The sequence below is a fragment of the Ambystoma mexicanum genome, chromosome 3q (assembly GCF_040938575.1).
Source record: "Ambystoma mexicanum isolate Mex_15411 chromosome 3q, UKY_AmexF1_1, whole genome shotgun sequence".
Lineage (NCBI taxonomy): Eukaryota > Metazoa > Chordata > Amphibia > Caudata > Ambystomatidae > Ambystoma > Ambystoma mexicanum.
In genome coordinates, this window is record NC_090926.1 from 2,747,802 (window position 1) to 2,762,351 (window position 14,550).

At 45.8% G+C, this 14,550-nt stretch overlaps 1 protein-coding gene across 15 annotated transcripts in view; it reads right to left on the reverse strand.

Moving 5' to 3' along the window:
* SGSM3 (small G protein signaling modulator 3) overlaps positions 1 to 14,550 on the reverse strand; it is a 685,370-nt gene that overhangs the window by 503,435 nt on the left and 167,385 nt on the right. For 2 of the 15 annotated variants that reach the window (XM_069652913.1, XM_069652904.1), the window contains exon 1: positions 11,927 to 12,035. The exons of 11 other annotated variants lie outside the window; for them this stretch is intronic. The gene's annotated coding sequence lies outside the window, so the exon portion shown is untranslated. Of the gene's footprint in view, positions 1 to 11,926; positions 12,036 to 14,550 lie in introns of those variants that run through there. 2 more of the 15 variants (XM_069652917.1, XM_069652908.1) reach the window with 1 other exon arrangement.

A 14,550-nucleotide genomic window follows, 5' to 3' on the forward strand; every position in this document is an offset into this window, starting at 1 on the left:
CCCTCTTCTTCACACCTACCCGTACTTGCACATTGGCTTTTCTTGTAATGTCAATTCGGCTCAGTCGTGGTTTCGCTTTAGGATTGCACCCTCTCCAAACACAGAACATCGAGAACTTATCACCATTCAGAAAATACCATTGTAACTACTGCCAGACTTCTATGCCAACACAGCACTAATATGGTTTTAAATAGCACTTAATGCAGGATTCCACCCACATCGAAGACCTATAATATGATAAGTAATTTATTACGCGCCTGTACACAAGTGTTGCTAGACGCGTCAAGACAACGAAGGGTAGACAGAGGGAGGACAAAATAGACAATCTTACGAGGCCTTGTGCCATTCAGATCGTGCGAGGGGGAGGGCAGAGAAGAATTGTGGGGGGGTAAGGAGGAGGAGGTGCAGCTGGTAGTGTGACTTCTTAGAGATGTGCGGAGAGAAGGAGAGGGTGGAGTCGAAATGACACCAAAGTTCTTCACCTCACAGGAAGGTGCGTGTAGAGGGCCCAGGGTGGGCGGCCAGAGTGAAAGAGGGAAAGTGGGAGCAGGGGTCCCAATGAGAAGGATCTCAATCTTACTGGCATTAAGGCAGAGATTGTTGGAGGCGCACCATTCCTGAATCGCAGATACAGTCAGGAATGAGCGAGAGCAGAGGAGGTTGAGGGGAGTCTGAAGGAGAGCTGAGTGTCATCCGCATAACACTGAAAGTTAGAACAGAAGGTAGAGATGAGGTGGGCCAGAGGAGCCAGGTAGTGGATGAAGCGCCAGGGTGAGAGGTTAGAACCCTGGGGAACACCACATGTAGAGAGAAAGATGAAAGAGAAAGGACCCAAGTTGGACCTTGGAGCGTTGATCAGAGAGAGGAGGTCAACCATGCTAGGGCCTGCCCAGTGATGCCCAGGTTGTAATGGAGACGAGTGATCAGGATGGCATGGTTGACCATATAGGAAGCAGAGGCTAGATCAAGGAGAATGAGGACAGAAGGAAGGTTAGCGTCGAGATTAGAGCAAGTCTTCACGGGTGTTCAGGAGAGCAGTTTCTGTGCTTCTGGATGCTCTAAAGCCAGATTGGTGGTCATGGAGGCAACCAACAGATTCAGTATGAAGAGTAAGCTGAGAGATGGACAACTTTTCCAGGAATTTACCCAGGAAAGGAGTGATGGAGATCGGGCGGTAGTTTGCCGCAGAGAAAGGATCTCCATCAAATAGGTGTTATTTGTGACAAATAAACTTCCGGGGGTCCAGGGATGAATATCGGTTTCTAAACCATCAATCAACCCCACACCTCTAATACACCTGAAGGGATCCGAACAGATTGGAATACAAGTGAATTATAAAACCTCCTTGTCCAATTTCTGGTAACACGGGCGGAACGGCAGGCTCATCTGTGCAAGGTCGTGGATCGTTGGTAAGTTGCAACACAGCAAAAATACAATTATTACCCAAGGATAAAAAGGTACCGTCCAGTCAATGTTGTATACAACTACCTACTTTATTATTACTACAAAAGACAGTTCTAGCAAACTACAAATACGACCCACCTTGTAAAGGAACACAGAGGACAGTCAGTTTCACAAAGGAAAGGGATGCACCCTGGATACTGACAGGAGGGTAGTTGGTAAAGTAGTTGGTAGAGTAATCAGTCTTACAGTTCAGGGTTATTGGTTTCAGTACCAAAGGGGCAAAGGGTCCCAACTGTCTCTTCGGACCTTTGGAGAAGGACCAGGGGGGGCAGAAACACAATGTATCTGGTGCTGAAGAGGTTCTTGGTGCTCGACAGTATCAAGCCGGTTCCAGGGCACTTCGCAGCCCTTGAGAGGAGTTAGTGGCGGGAGACAGCTGTGGGTACCAGGCGGCAGGCAGTTTGGCAAGCGAAGCTGGGCGGACCTGTCTGCCATGACGGCTCGGGGCCAAGAAACATTGTCTGTGCTAGTTGGTGGATCTGGAATTGGTGGTCGAGGCGTCTCGGACGGATCTGGTGACTGCGGCGTGACAACAGTCAGCGGTGCAGCCGGATGCGGTTCGAGGACTCGACTGTCTCATAAAATGCCCTTAAAAGATGAATGCTGGATGATGCTGGTGTGGCACTCCTAGCTTCTTCGCATGGCTCCTATCGTCCTGTCAAGGTGGACAGCCCAAAGCTCAGGAGAGTGATTGCAGGCAACAGCCTTGTCCTTTGTCCAGAGAATCTCCCGCACTTCCCACTTGCTGGAAGAACCTCGCAGAGCACACTGTGTGCTGGCTGGGTAGCAGTTCTGGAGCTGCTGGTTGGTCCTCGGAGTCCGGTATCTCCCTCTGTTCCCTGGCATATGTTTAGGGGAGGGATCATGCTTCTCTCTTGGGACTCCTGGCCTTCCTTCACTGGTGGAAGATGTAAGGTAGACTGTATCATCAGCTTGGGTCCAAATGAGTCGTCCTTACTCCTTTTGAAGTCTTCAGATGATCTGCTAAGTGATGGGTTCACCCTTCTTTTAAAGCCAAATGGGCCCCAGTGATTGGTGCAGGCTAAGCCTACCTTAATGAAACAATCCTGGGTTCCCACCGCCCTGTTATGCATTAGGCCAGGTTCAGGGCGCTCAGCAACAGGACAGAAAAGGGGTGACAACATATAACTAAGTCCCACCCATCTTCCTGTCTGTTGTAGATCAAAGTGTCTCTCTGGTTAACCGAGTCCTCTGTGGCTCTTGATTAAAGCGCAGGGTTCCCTTAAAGTCTGTGCTGGGAGCAGACTTCCTGTCTTACCCAAACCACATACTTCTCCCCTCTGAAAGGGTCTGTTCTGCAGGGACACCTGCAGTAACTGCTGGACCCAGACATGCCATTTGCTGCTTTTCATACAGAGAGGTGGGAACTAGCTTCAAGTTGACATATTGCATATCAAAGGGTGTTAGTCCCGCCTTCCTGTAGTTTTTTTTCTTCTTTTTTTCCGGCAACCAAGCCCACTCAGCAGGCTTGCTTCCATTATCTCGTTAGTATGCACTGCCACCAGCCGGAGGACAAAAGGAATGCAGATCCATGGAGTCTTTGATATTTAAATTAGGCTGCCGATGCTGGAGGAAGGTGTGCCTTCCCCCTCCTTGAGATGCTTTTATGTACCCGAGGCGGTCACATTTCAACTGAATATGACAGGGGAAGACAGCGCATCTAGGATGTCTCTCCTCGGAGTACATGTGACAATGCGTTTTGTGCGTGAAGCAGATGAAATGTGCGCGGAATGGCGTCACACATTTCTCGGAGGTTGGTATCCCATCATTCATTTTCATTATTAAAAAAATCAAAAAAGCACAGACGAGCGAACTCTTCCCCGTGCAGATGGTCAAATTCCTCACATTATTATTGCCCATTTTAAATGCTATTCAATTTATCAATCAATGAGAGTGGACTCGGTGTCGCTGGGGGTTCGGGGCAACACGTCAGATAGCCACACGTACATTGCATGTTCATGTAAAACTAAAGATGCAATGGGGATGTGCACAGTGAAGACTACAAAACTGCAAATTGTGTGACCAGAAAACCTGGGTTCGCAGCCAGGCTTTCCCCCAGTGGGTCAATCTATGTGATCATGAGCAAATTACCCTAAACTGGGATTGCCTAGAAGGTTTTCTGTTGTGTGTACTAGGCAAAACATCTCACTCATAAATGGTTTAAAATACTACAGTGCTTGCTCTGGAAAGCGCCATCACATAAAAATATCTTACGTTGTATATAAGCATGTTATAGGTTTTCTAAGAATCAAGATTATTAAAGGATATCGTTGGTCATACATTATGGCGGTCAATTGTCATTTTTTGAAGTTTGCCAACAGGTGATTGAATGCTAGGTCTTATTGAAAGCATATATTATATTTGATCCTATATTATTAAATAGCAGGGTAGTATTCCTTTGTTTAAATCATTACGCAATTGCGTTCTTCATTTACTGCTTGATAATTCAGTGATACTGAATTATGAAATATGATGTACTTGAGGTGGTTTCCAATGTGGTTCATATGGATACTTCTAAATGAAGAAAAAAAAAATGAAAAAAATAAAATGGGGGGATGGGATGCATTTAAGCCATAGTTGGGACATTTAATAACACAGGATCAAATATAATATATGCCTTCAAAAAGACCTAGCAGCGAAACACCAACGATATTCTTTAATAATCTTGATTCTTAGAAAACCTTTAATATGGTTATATATGATGTAGGATATTTGTATACTTCAAAGCGCTGTCACATAAAATCAAAAGCAATTTTCAACATTTAGAGGACATATGGTGGAGACATATGGTGGAATGTCTACCCCGGCAGCAATCACACCACATAAATTGATTGTACAAAAATTCATTGTACAAAAATGGATAGGTTTAATCCTTAGGCGCAGACATTTGAAGGTTCTACCAATTCTCTAGTACCTAGTCATAATATCAGTACTACTAATATGTATCAAATATATAGCACAACCCACAGGCTGAATTGTCCCTCAGCTTGCTCATGGCACCGCAACTTGTAAACCATGCTTCTCTCCATTCAGAAAAGTGACATAAATGATGTGTTACAATGCTAGATAGGAAAGTGAGCCTGCCTGCTGCATGAGCTTTGACTGTAAGCAGTCAACCAGCATGATTTATTTTACTCCTTCCTTTCCGCCTCTAGCATGGGCCTATCCTGTTTGTGAGGGGGCAGGGTCACACTGGGGATGCTCGCCTAGGCCGGATGCTTGCAGCTACATACAATTAGTTTTCCTACCCTCTCTCCCACCATTCAGGATATATGGATTCCGCTTTCTGCTCCCTAACTTGGCCGATATTGGATTGCGAAAGCCTCCCATAGACATTAATCCCACTAGAAGCTTTGTTTGACACATCTCCCACCCAGACAGAAGGTTTTGAGCCAACTCCATGTTACCTATTTTATCAACCTCAGGAGGATTAAATGCTTTAACGACTCAGTTAAAAATACAAGCTTGTGATCTGCAGCTTGCACATAGGTCTACAGCAGATGTATCAACCAACAAATTACAATCTACTCTGGGTTTACCTATTTAAGGATGGGTGACAAAATAAGGTTGGGTCATGGAGCTCTGGAGGGGACTGCAGAGGAAAAATCAAAAAGTGATGATGCAAGGCTTTGAATTAATCACCAGCACAATAGTTTCACTGAGAAACCTTACATACCATTCTTTTTTCCCTAACCTGCCTGCACTCTACAGTAGATGGCAAGCCATATAAAAATGAGTCTTCACCCTGCCATCAAAAGGTGCAGTCCAGTCCAAACTGCTGGGCCATGTCGACTCTGCACGTGAACACAGGAGACGCGAGCCACGTTTCGGCCTTGTGTTCTAGCAGTTTAGGTCAATTTAATCTCATTGCTGGCACAGCCAAGGCTGAATGCCATAGGATAGGACAGAAGGACGCCCAGAGCACTGGCAAGGGCTTCTATTGATTCAAAGCCTTCTTCCATCACTATTTGGTTTTAGTTCCTCTCCCAAAGAATAGAGTACTTCACAGGTCTATGTCTTGCGGTCTACACCAGGGGAAATCAAACTGCAACTCACTGGTTAGGTCAGAGAAGGCCGAAATATGTCTGAGGGTATTGTGTTCCCATGTAGCATAGCAAATAGAGATGAACACTGCTCCCATTGGTTTCAGGACCAAAACTGGTTTGGAAACGGCTGGTCCCCATCTGTAATGGTGCAAATGGCTTACAAAAGTCATGGTATGAAAAATGCAAGTGGTTGTGATTCATTTGAAACCTCTCTTTTATCACTTTTCAGTTTTGGTGGAAGAAAACATTTTAGTAAAAAAAGAAGTAGGCATAGCCAATGAGCTGCCCAGGAGCATGTGCCTGTGATGCCCCTCCCTATGTCACCTGGGTCAAAAGTTGTGAATCACAAGACTCGCCCACTGTTGGTCATCTTTCACAGCGAAGTGTGCAGAAGAAGAAGAAACCACTCAGTCGAGTCAGTGGCATGCAGCGGGCAGGCAGATAAAAATCAGGTGTGCACTGTCGGTTGCATGCTATTTATCGGTACTAATTAAAGGTCTTTCGATCCTCCGCCAAGAGGTACTAAAGCACCAACCATGAGCCAAAACTAAGAATGTGATTTTACAACAAAAAGGAAAAGCCTAAATACCCTGCTATGCGGCTCGGTTGCTCACATCTCCATGCCTTCTTCGTTGCTGCGGGTTTCACCCTTGCAATGTTTCCAGAGCCTATAGCCTATTCTAGCTCCCTTTCCTCTAAACTGTCTCGACAGCTTCCAGTGTTCCTTTCCTGCCAGTAACCCTGTGTTCACAGCTCTGCATACTCTTCTTCACAGCCTTCCACTGCAGTCTCCTGGCTGCACCTGCACAATGTGCTCTTCAGGTTTCCCACAGTTCTGTGGTCTCCAGCTTTCCCCCACAGTCTATTTTCCTGGTTTTTAATACTTTGTCAATATGTACCTTATCATATCAATCAACTGTAGTAACTACACTCCCGGGTCCTCGCCACCAACCCAGCAGACTCCTTTTTCTGTCCTAATCCCATCTTCTGTTGCCGTTTCCACCGTTGTGCTTGCTTAATCTTCAAATGTTAATCCCACCCGCAAATTGGCAAATTACCTTTGTGGATTAAGTGTCCATTGCTAAGAAGTGTGTGCATGCGTAGACACTTATTGGAATCCAGCATACAAAGAAACAAGCAGTCATTTTTATTGTCAGATGTAGATAATCTGTAGATGATCTAGGCTACAACAACTAACTTATTTCATTAAGCCTCAGCTTTGTCCTCATCTACAATGAGTCAGCTTGCATTGCTTCCAGCCCTTGTACTGCCTGTGTCATCTTGATTTTGGCCCCCGCCTGCTACATGTTACCCATGTTTGGCCTGTCCGCTATCCTGATTTTCCACTGTGCCCTTAATGTCCTTGCGAGCCATCTGGCCAGGGTGCATACAAGTATTTAGGTGAAACAAATAAATTGCAATTAAAAAGGCCACAGGTTTATTATGTGAATCGGTGACGAAAGGAGAATACAAGAATGAGTAGGGGGTAAACCGCCTACTCAGCACTCACTCTACTACAAACCAACAGTGATACCAATCACAGAGGTGAAATGGGCAGTCAAGAAATATACCTACTTCACCTTTTGTGGTAACTTGGAGCAAGGGCAGGTTATACTCTTGAGAACGGTGTAAATGCGATAAAAAGTAGCAACCTAAACACAATAGTAGAACAGTCCAAAATAAAGCAGTGTTCATCAGGGTTCTATAAAAATAAATGTTAAATTATATATACACACACACTTCAATTAAACACATCATATGCAATAATAACGATCTATCAAAACGCTAACAAAAACCCACCCCTGTGGAAAGTACAGAGAATGTAGACGATGCAAGCATGCTGGATAATATAGCCGGGGCGAAAGGCTATAAACTATAACAAATTCACCAAAAATAATATGTCTTGATGGAAAAAGGTGGAAACGGGTGGCTTTTTAATCACTAAGGTTTACAAAGTGGACTAAGGGGGTTGGGGCTTCTCAAAAGCACCCATTAAATATTTGGTGGTTCAACTGCATCTTCCTTTATTTTGACACTTATATAGCGCACAAAACCCAGAGGTATCCAGGCGCTTTAACTTAAGAATATGGTTACAGTAAGTGCTTCAGGTTACAGAAAAAAGCGTAAGGGGTGAATTACAACGTGGAATGTGCAAACGGCAATTACATCATATGCCAAGTGCAAAAGAGAAGTACATGGTGATCAAATCTATTGGGCCTGCCCCATGTTGCTGGGCGGCAGCAGCACACAGATGCAGAGTCAAATCAATGGGCAAATACATGGTGTCTACCCCGCGTTACAGGGTGGTAACAGCACACAGATGCAAAGTCAAGTCAGTGGGCAAATACGTGGTGCCTAGCCCACGTTGCAGGGCGGCGGCAGCACACAAATGCAAAAGTCAAACAATGTGCGAGGTGAGGCACACACATGCGACCAGTGGGGGTGTAGGGGTACACACAGCATCACAGGCGACCAACGGGGTTGGGGGGCATCGTACCAGCCTGCTCAGCTGTGCGTACAGGGTCGAAGCAGGTTCGGATGCGGTGGGTCACAGTGATCAGACAGGGAGCGAAGCTCTGTGCGGCTCAAAGCAGGTCGATGAGGCCACCCAGGTCACTTCAACTTCAAGCTTGAGTCAATGATGAAGATGCTGGTGGTTTGAGGGGCTATTCAAAATGTAGTGGTTCAAAGGCTTCCACACCAACAAGCTTCTTATTTGAGAAAAAGCAGGTGACTTGCTCAGCTGGCACAATGCGGAAGCAGAGGCGATGACTGATTAACAATTTTGGGGGGGCTGCATGGCAGTTTTGAAACTAGTCGTAAGTAAGGCCATTAACCAATTTCACGGTCAACCCCTTCCCCTGAGCCCAGGAAGCTGAATAGCTATTACGCCTTTCTTTGTTCAATTAGATGCATCTTTCTCCCAAGTTCAGGGGGTATTTAGTTTCACAGAGCAATGCTAATCATTGGAGGCATGGACCATCTAAAAGCGAGGAGCCTGGTACCGGCACAATTGGCAGAGAGTGCAGGTCTTGGTCCAACAGAGGATCACCCCCGATGTGCCCTGTGAATGGGTAGGAAACAGAATTTGCCTCTGCCCTTGGAACACCTGTCTTCACTTCTGGCAGAGGGCTTTGGAAAGTACTGCTCTCCCAATAAAGTCCAAACAAATTCTTCTGTCCTTAGAAGTCCAAGATTAATCAAGGAAGGAGTGGGCGACACTTTCTTATACAGACAAAAGCCCCCCCCCCAGGATTGTGTAAAAGCAAGACTGCTTTAAAGGGTTGAATCCCCGTTACGGAAACAATTGAGTTTTGCCTTCTTGCATCATACCCAAAGTGCTTCGCTCTTCAGGAAGTGAAGCAGACGGGAAGGAAAAAGAAACCCAATGAAAACCAAGATGAAGGATTCCTTCAGCCCTTCTGCTCTGTACGACTGTCCTAGCCTATACCCCCTTCCTAAGCCTGCAGCTTCAAAGGCCATTTGTTGTTGGTGTGCCACTTTGAAGCTTGGTTACCAGGAGCCTCCTGCTGATAGCTTCCTGCGATGGAAAAGTTTTACCTAACCGCCCAAGGGATCAAAGTAGGCACAAACTTCCTAACTATTGTCTTGTTGGCTAAGCAGTGAAAGGCAAGCGGACTACAATCCACTTTGCGTCTGTATAGATAGCCCTGGCTCACAGTGTTGATATGTGTGTGATACAATTATTAGAGATTACCCTGCCACCAGACTAATAATTAATCATAATTACTATGGTTTTAGATCAGATGCAGATTTGAATGCATCCTTTGTCTGCAGTGACCTTGGTGTCACAAGAGCTGCCAAACAGGGCACCTGCGACCTTTATATCTGCTCTGTGACATTGGAGAGCAGGAGCTGCAGATCAAGAATCTGGCACAGGCCTAAACCAGAACATGCAGAATGGGTCCTTTATCAGGGCGGACAGGGGTTCTTTCTGGGTGACAGATTTGATCTGGCAGTGTTGACTTTGAATAGCGAGGCTGAGCCTCATTACTCCAGTTTCTCCTGTTGAAGGCGTAGTCATAGTTTGATTTGCTTTTTGAAACTGGATTTGGTTTTACTGGGTCAGCACCATGATGGGCCATGGGAAGCGGTCAAAAGGGTTTGTAGTAATGGAGGCCAGTTCCTTGCCCAGTGGGTTTGCACTCCGATCCAATATGTGGCAGAATGTCCGGTTCAGCTTTGCTAGATGTTCGTCCAACATCTCCACATCGGGGTGGGAAAGGGACTCTCACCATTTAGACAAATCATGGCTAGGCAGTGAAGGCCAGAAAAGCCCCCTGACCACCAAAGACAGGCTGGTGCGCACCAACCAAATGTGGAATCTTTAGTGGGGTTTAAATTGGGGGACTACAAGGCCATTTTCCTGTTGTGGCGCTTGACTACCTACCTCCCTCCCATCACCAATGTTTAATAGTTATGATTTTTTTCAGAATATTATGTTTTTAATCCAATGAAGTTGAGTCCCTATGCATGGGTTAGTCTTGGTGGCTGGCGGTTTGCATTGTTCATGTAGACCTCCAAACAGGCCTGAGAAGGAAGAATATGGTTGCAGGGTCGAGGAGAGAGGGAACTACCCACTCAACTCTACGGAAGTTGAATCCACATGAGTATTCTGGGTGAAGGAGAAAAGCCTCATAGCAGCATACATGACCGACAGAATCCCCAACAGGGAGATAAGGGCGAGAACATAAAGTAGGTTAGGAAGGTTAAACAGGATTCAGGGGAGTGGGACCGAAAGGAAGGCTGTGGTCAAAAGTATGGCAACAATGTTTTCAGATTTAGGCTGGGGGGGCTTTGGGCAGGCAAGCCCACCGTGATGCCATATGCAAAAGTAATCAAAGAGGTCTTTTGATCGATGCATCATCCCTCTGAATCTAATAAATCTGTGACCCATTAATTCTTCCACAATCCAGTTTGAGTGTTCTATTGTGATGTCCAGCTAATTTGAGTACTCACTGGACTGATGTGTACTAAGATGTAAGAGCTAGCATGTGTGTGTGTGCGTGTGCAACGTTTTTAAACATGAGCTAAGGTTAATATAACAAAATGGGAAGGGTACAAAGAGTGGGAATAACAATTTTAAAGGCGCAAACACTTACTGTATCCCACTACAAATTCAATCATAAAACACGAAGAATAAACCCTCACCCCATACCACTACAAACCAAACCATAACGCTCTAACACTCATTTTAAATGTGGTAATGATGTAATGTGCCTCATACTTTAAGTGAGTGTTAAGGTTTGATTTGTATTTGTAGCGGAATAGAGTAAGGGTTTATACTTCAAGTTGTATGTTTTAATTGATAGCAGTATGCAGTGAATGTTTATAACAATGCGGTTATTCATAGGCTTTGTTTGATTAACCTTAACACGTGATAAAAAATGTAATCTACAATGTCAATCTTTGTGGGGAGTACAGTCTATTTAAAGTGTGAGTGTATGTGAATGTAGTATAGATTTTGCTTTATGACTATTAGCATCTAATCCCTACGTTTTACATTTACTACATGTACATATTCGCTTTCATATGTATAGTAGCGCACATGTTCGAAATGTACACCTCCATGTAGATGTACATTTTGTGGACCGTACAAAATGATTCTGAGGCTTTGTCTTAATAGTGGTCTTGTAAAATTATGGAATTTACATGTGTGTGCTATAAGAGCATGTTGCAAAACAGCACGTTGTGCAAGTGTGCGTCATAAGAGCGTGTGTGGTAAGATTGTGTGTTGTGTGTGTCGGAGCGGGTCTCATAGGAGTTTGTGTCTTACATCTCCTGAGTAAATTGTGTAAAGTACGAACTGTAAAATTCATGGCCTCTTTGTACAGTTCGTATGAAAGATGCACGTGCAAAGTCACATCTCTGGCTTGCTCCACAGTGGCAGTATTTTTTTTCTAGTGCACTAAAACAACACTCTGGTCAAGAGTGACAGCTGATGCAAGTTCCAAGTCATTGTATCAATCTCAAAAGTGTGAAAGGCGGAGTCGGCTTTGCTACAATTGTAAATCTGAAAAAGGCAAGACACACAACTCCGCCCCCAAGGTGGTGGGCTGGACAGAACGCTCATGTATGCAGCTGGAACTCAACCAGTTGGGCTACCCCAACCTTCTTACCAAGAGAAGCTTGTATTGTTACTAGATAAGGTACCCATGGTCACCTGTACACCCAACTTGTTAATTTCAGTTAACTACATACTAATCACCAAGCTTGTGTATGGTACTCAAAAAATACAGTCTCTTAACACCAGCAGGATACTTTTTTCGCGATGTGTACATCTGAACCCATGTATTTAAGAAGTTGTAAGATTTAATGCATAGACGTCCAATAAGTATACCTGATCACAAAAATACCCCCACTGCAGTACCTACCCCGAGGCTCCGACGAGGCTGCCGACGACTCAGTAGGAAGGCGGCTCTTTCCTGTCCTCTCCCATTGCCGGGCCCAGCCCGAAGCATATCCTGGTTCCGCGCCCAGCCAATATTTGTTCATTCTGCTGTAGCCCGCCTCATCGCCCCGCCCGGTGGAAACAGTCGCTGGGAGGAGCTTTCTTGCATAAAGACGAGGCTCCTATAAACATACACGAACGAGGTTTCCGGGCCCTACACGTACGCACCCTATGCTAAGAGTCTTTATTTGTAATGCGTTTTAAAGCGCACCTACGCTTCGAAAAAAAAGTCACTACAGAGAGCAAGAACAGTTGCATTAGTCTGCGGGACATTGGCGTCTTCAAGTGATTTCTGAAAATTCTCTCGTCGGGGGAATGGAAAACATGTGGCTCCAAAGGCGAATAATGGGGGTTTAAGAAGTGCGGGGGAGGGAGCACGTCAATATGATGGTTGCCTGAAATCTGCGGCACCAGTGGGTTGCATACATTATAATGGCGACAATAAATACAGCCAGGGGATAACAGGCGCTCCTAATCACGAGACGGCCAACCAGCAGGAAGGTGAAACACTAAATGCACATTGACTAGCACTTCGTTGGCACTGGTTCCTCCACATCAGCCCCTTGCTCACAAAGACCCATTTATAGCTTTTCAGTAGGCATTTCGTTTTTCAGTTCCCTGATGGCTGGCAGCACTGGTGCAAGAAAACTACATGGGGGAGGCGGGAGGGGGTATATTTTAAAGCACAATATGCACATAGGTGATAGAAGTCTTTCTTGAAAGCAGCAGCTTTAAAGTTTTACTGCGCTTGTTCACGTACATTTTTCTGAACAAACAGTAAAACATTACTACCAGTTTCGGGGAAAGGCTTCCCCCACCTCTCTGCCTAACAAAATGCAAGTGCGCACATGGCAGTCTCGTGATAATTGGAGGGTATTCACGCTGGGTGTTTTTCTAAGCTTTAAATGTGCGCTTTAAAAGGCACTTGTGATCAAGCTTCATTTGCTGGTGCCCTTGAGGTCGTTACTTCCAAGGGATGGCCTGAAGGCTCCAGCAAATCAAGCTTGTAACAGTGGCCTGGCAGCCCGGCGACACTCCAGGGCGGCATGCACCCCAGGTCACCATTAGCCCCCTATCACGCCAGTTCGGGGGAGTCTTTCAAGTGCCCCCCCACCACGAGCTGGCGTAGTGGGAGAAGGCCCAGCAGGTGGCATTTTGTTATTAAATTCACCCGCAGTGTGCATTTAATAACAATAGGGCACCCTATTCAGATGGATTACCTCCCGCTCCGACGCAGGAGCGAGGTGGTTTTCTTTGGAATAGGGCGCTCACGCATTAGCATGAGTGTCCTATTCCAGTGATTAACTCCCCGACAGGCGCCTGAGCAGGGAGTTAGAACAAAAATGTGGCGTTCCTCCCACTGGCGGGGGTGGGCACCAATTCTTTTTTAACCAGGCCAGGGACGGCCATGCTTGTAATAATACGAGCGCTGCACAGCGCACATTTAAAGCCCCATAGACAAATATAATATAGAAATAATCTGCTGTGTTAGAAGTCTGCTGACTGGCAACCTCGGAGCAATTGCTGGGGACCCACCCTGAGCCTCAAGGTCCCTTTCAACTGAAAAAGTGGAAAGGCCCGACACCGCCCCTGAATCAGGGGCAGGAACCTTTACAATTACATTACCGTGGTGATTCGGTACAGTACATAACATACACAATATAACATTTCCACCTACAGGGCAGCCCTCTTCTCAGTACTTTCGTATGGGGTACCAACCTCTATGACAGCAACCTCTTAGCCCTGCCTTCACCTCCATAAGTGCAATACTCCCAGTGTCCCAACCTCATTTATAACTTTTTCCTGCTTTGCAGGTATGGACTCAGGGCAGGTGGGCTATCCCCTGTAGCAAGATCCTCCTGCTGCTGGGCTTTGAGGGGCACTGTGTTTGGAACTTCGCATGGTAGGTGCCCTCTGCGAGGCTCAGGGGTAGCAAAGAGCCATGGGAGGAGCCTGCCTGGGCTCCTGCTGGACGAGGGGTTCCACTCAAGGAAAGCAGAGAAAGACTGTCTCTCACATAGCCTCTTCTTACTCCTCCAACGTGGCCTCTCTCCGCCTCATTATGGACAGCTCTTCCTCACCAACATCACCCTTCACACCCCCGTTTTGCCTCCAACCAGCTATCTCATTTCTCTACCATCACAGACGAAGATATCTCTCCTCTGATGACCCATGCTCATCCCCCTGCTGCACCAACCTACCCCATCCCTTCTGTTCCCATCTCCAAGGTCTATCCCTCTCGCAAATCTTATCTCATCCATTTTTAACATTTGTCTCTTAACCTCAACTTTCCCCTCCTCCTTCAAACATGCTTCCATCCTTTCTATTCTAAAGAAACCTTCTGCTGACCCCTCTCTTGTTTCTAACTTTCATCCTATTTCCTTTCTTCCCCATCTCTTAGACTACTTGAACATCCTGTCTACCTACAAGTTTCCTCATTTGTGTCTAATAACTCAATTCTCCCTCGCTTTCAATCTTGTTTCCGTCCTATGCACTCAAACGGAAACCGCTCTTTTCTCAGTCCTAAATTCGTTACTCATGAAATGT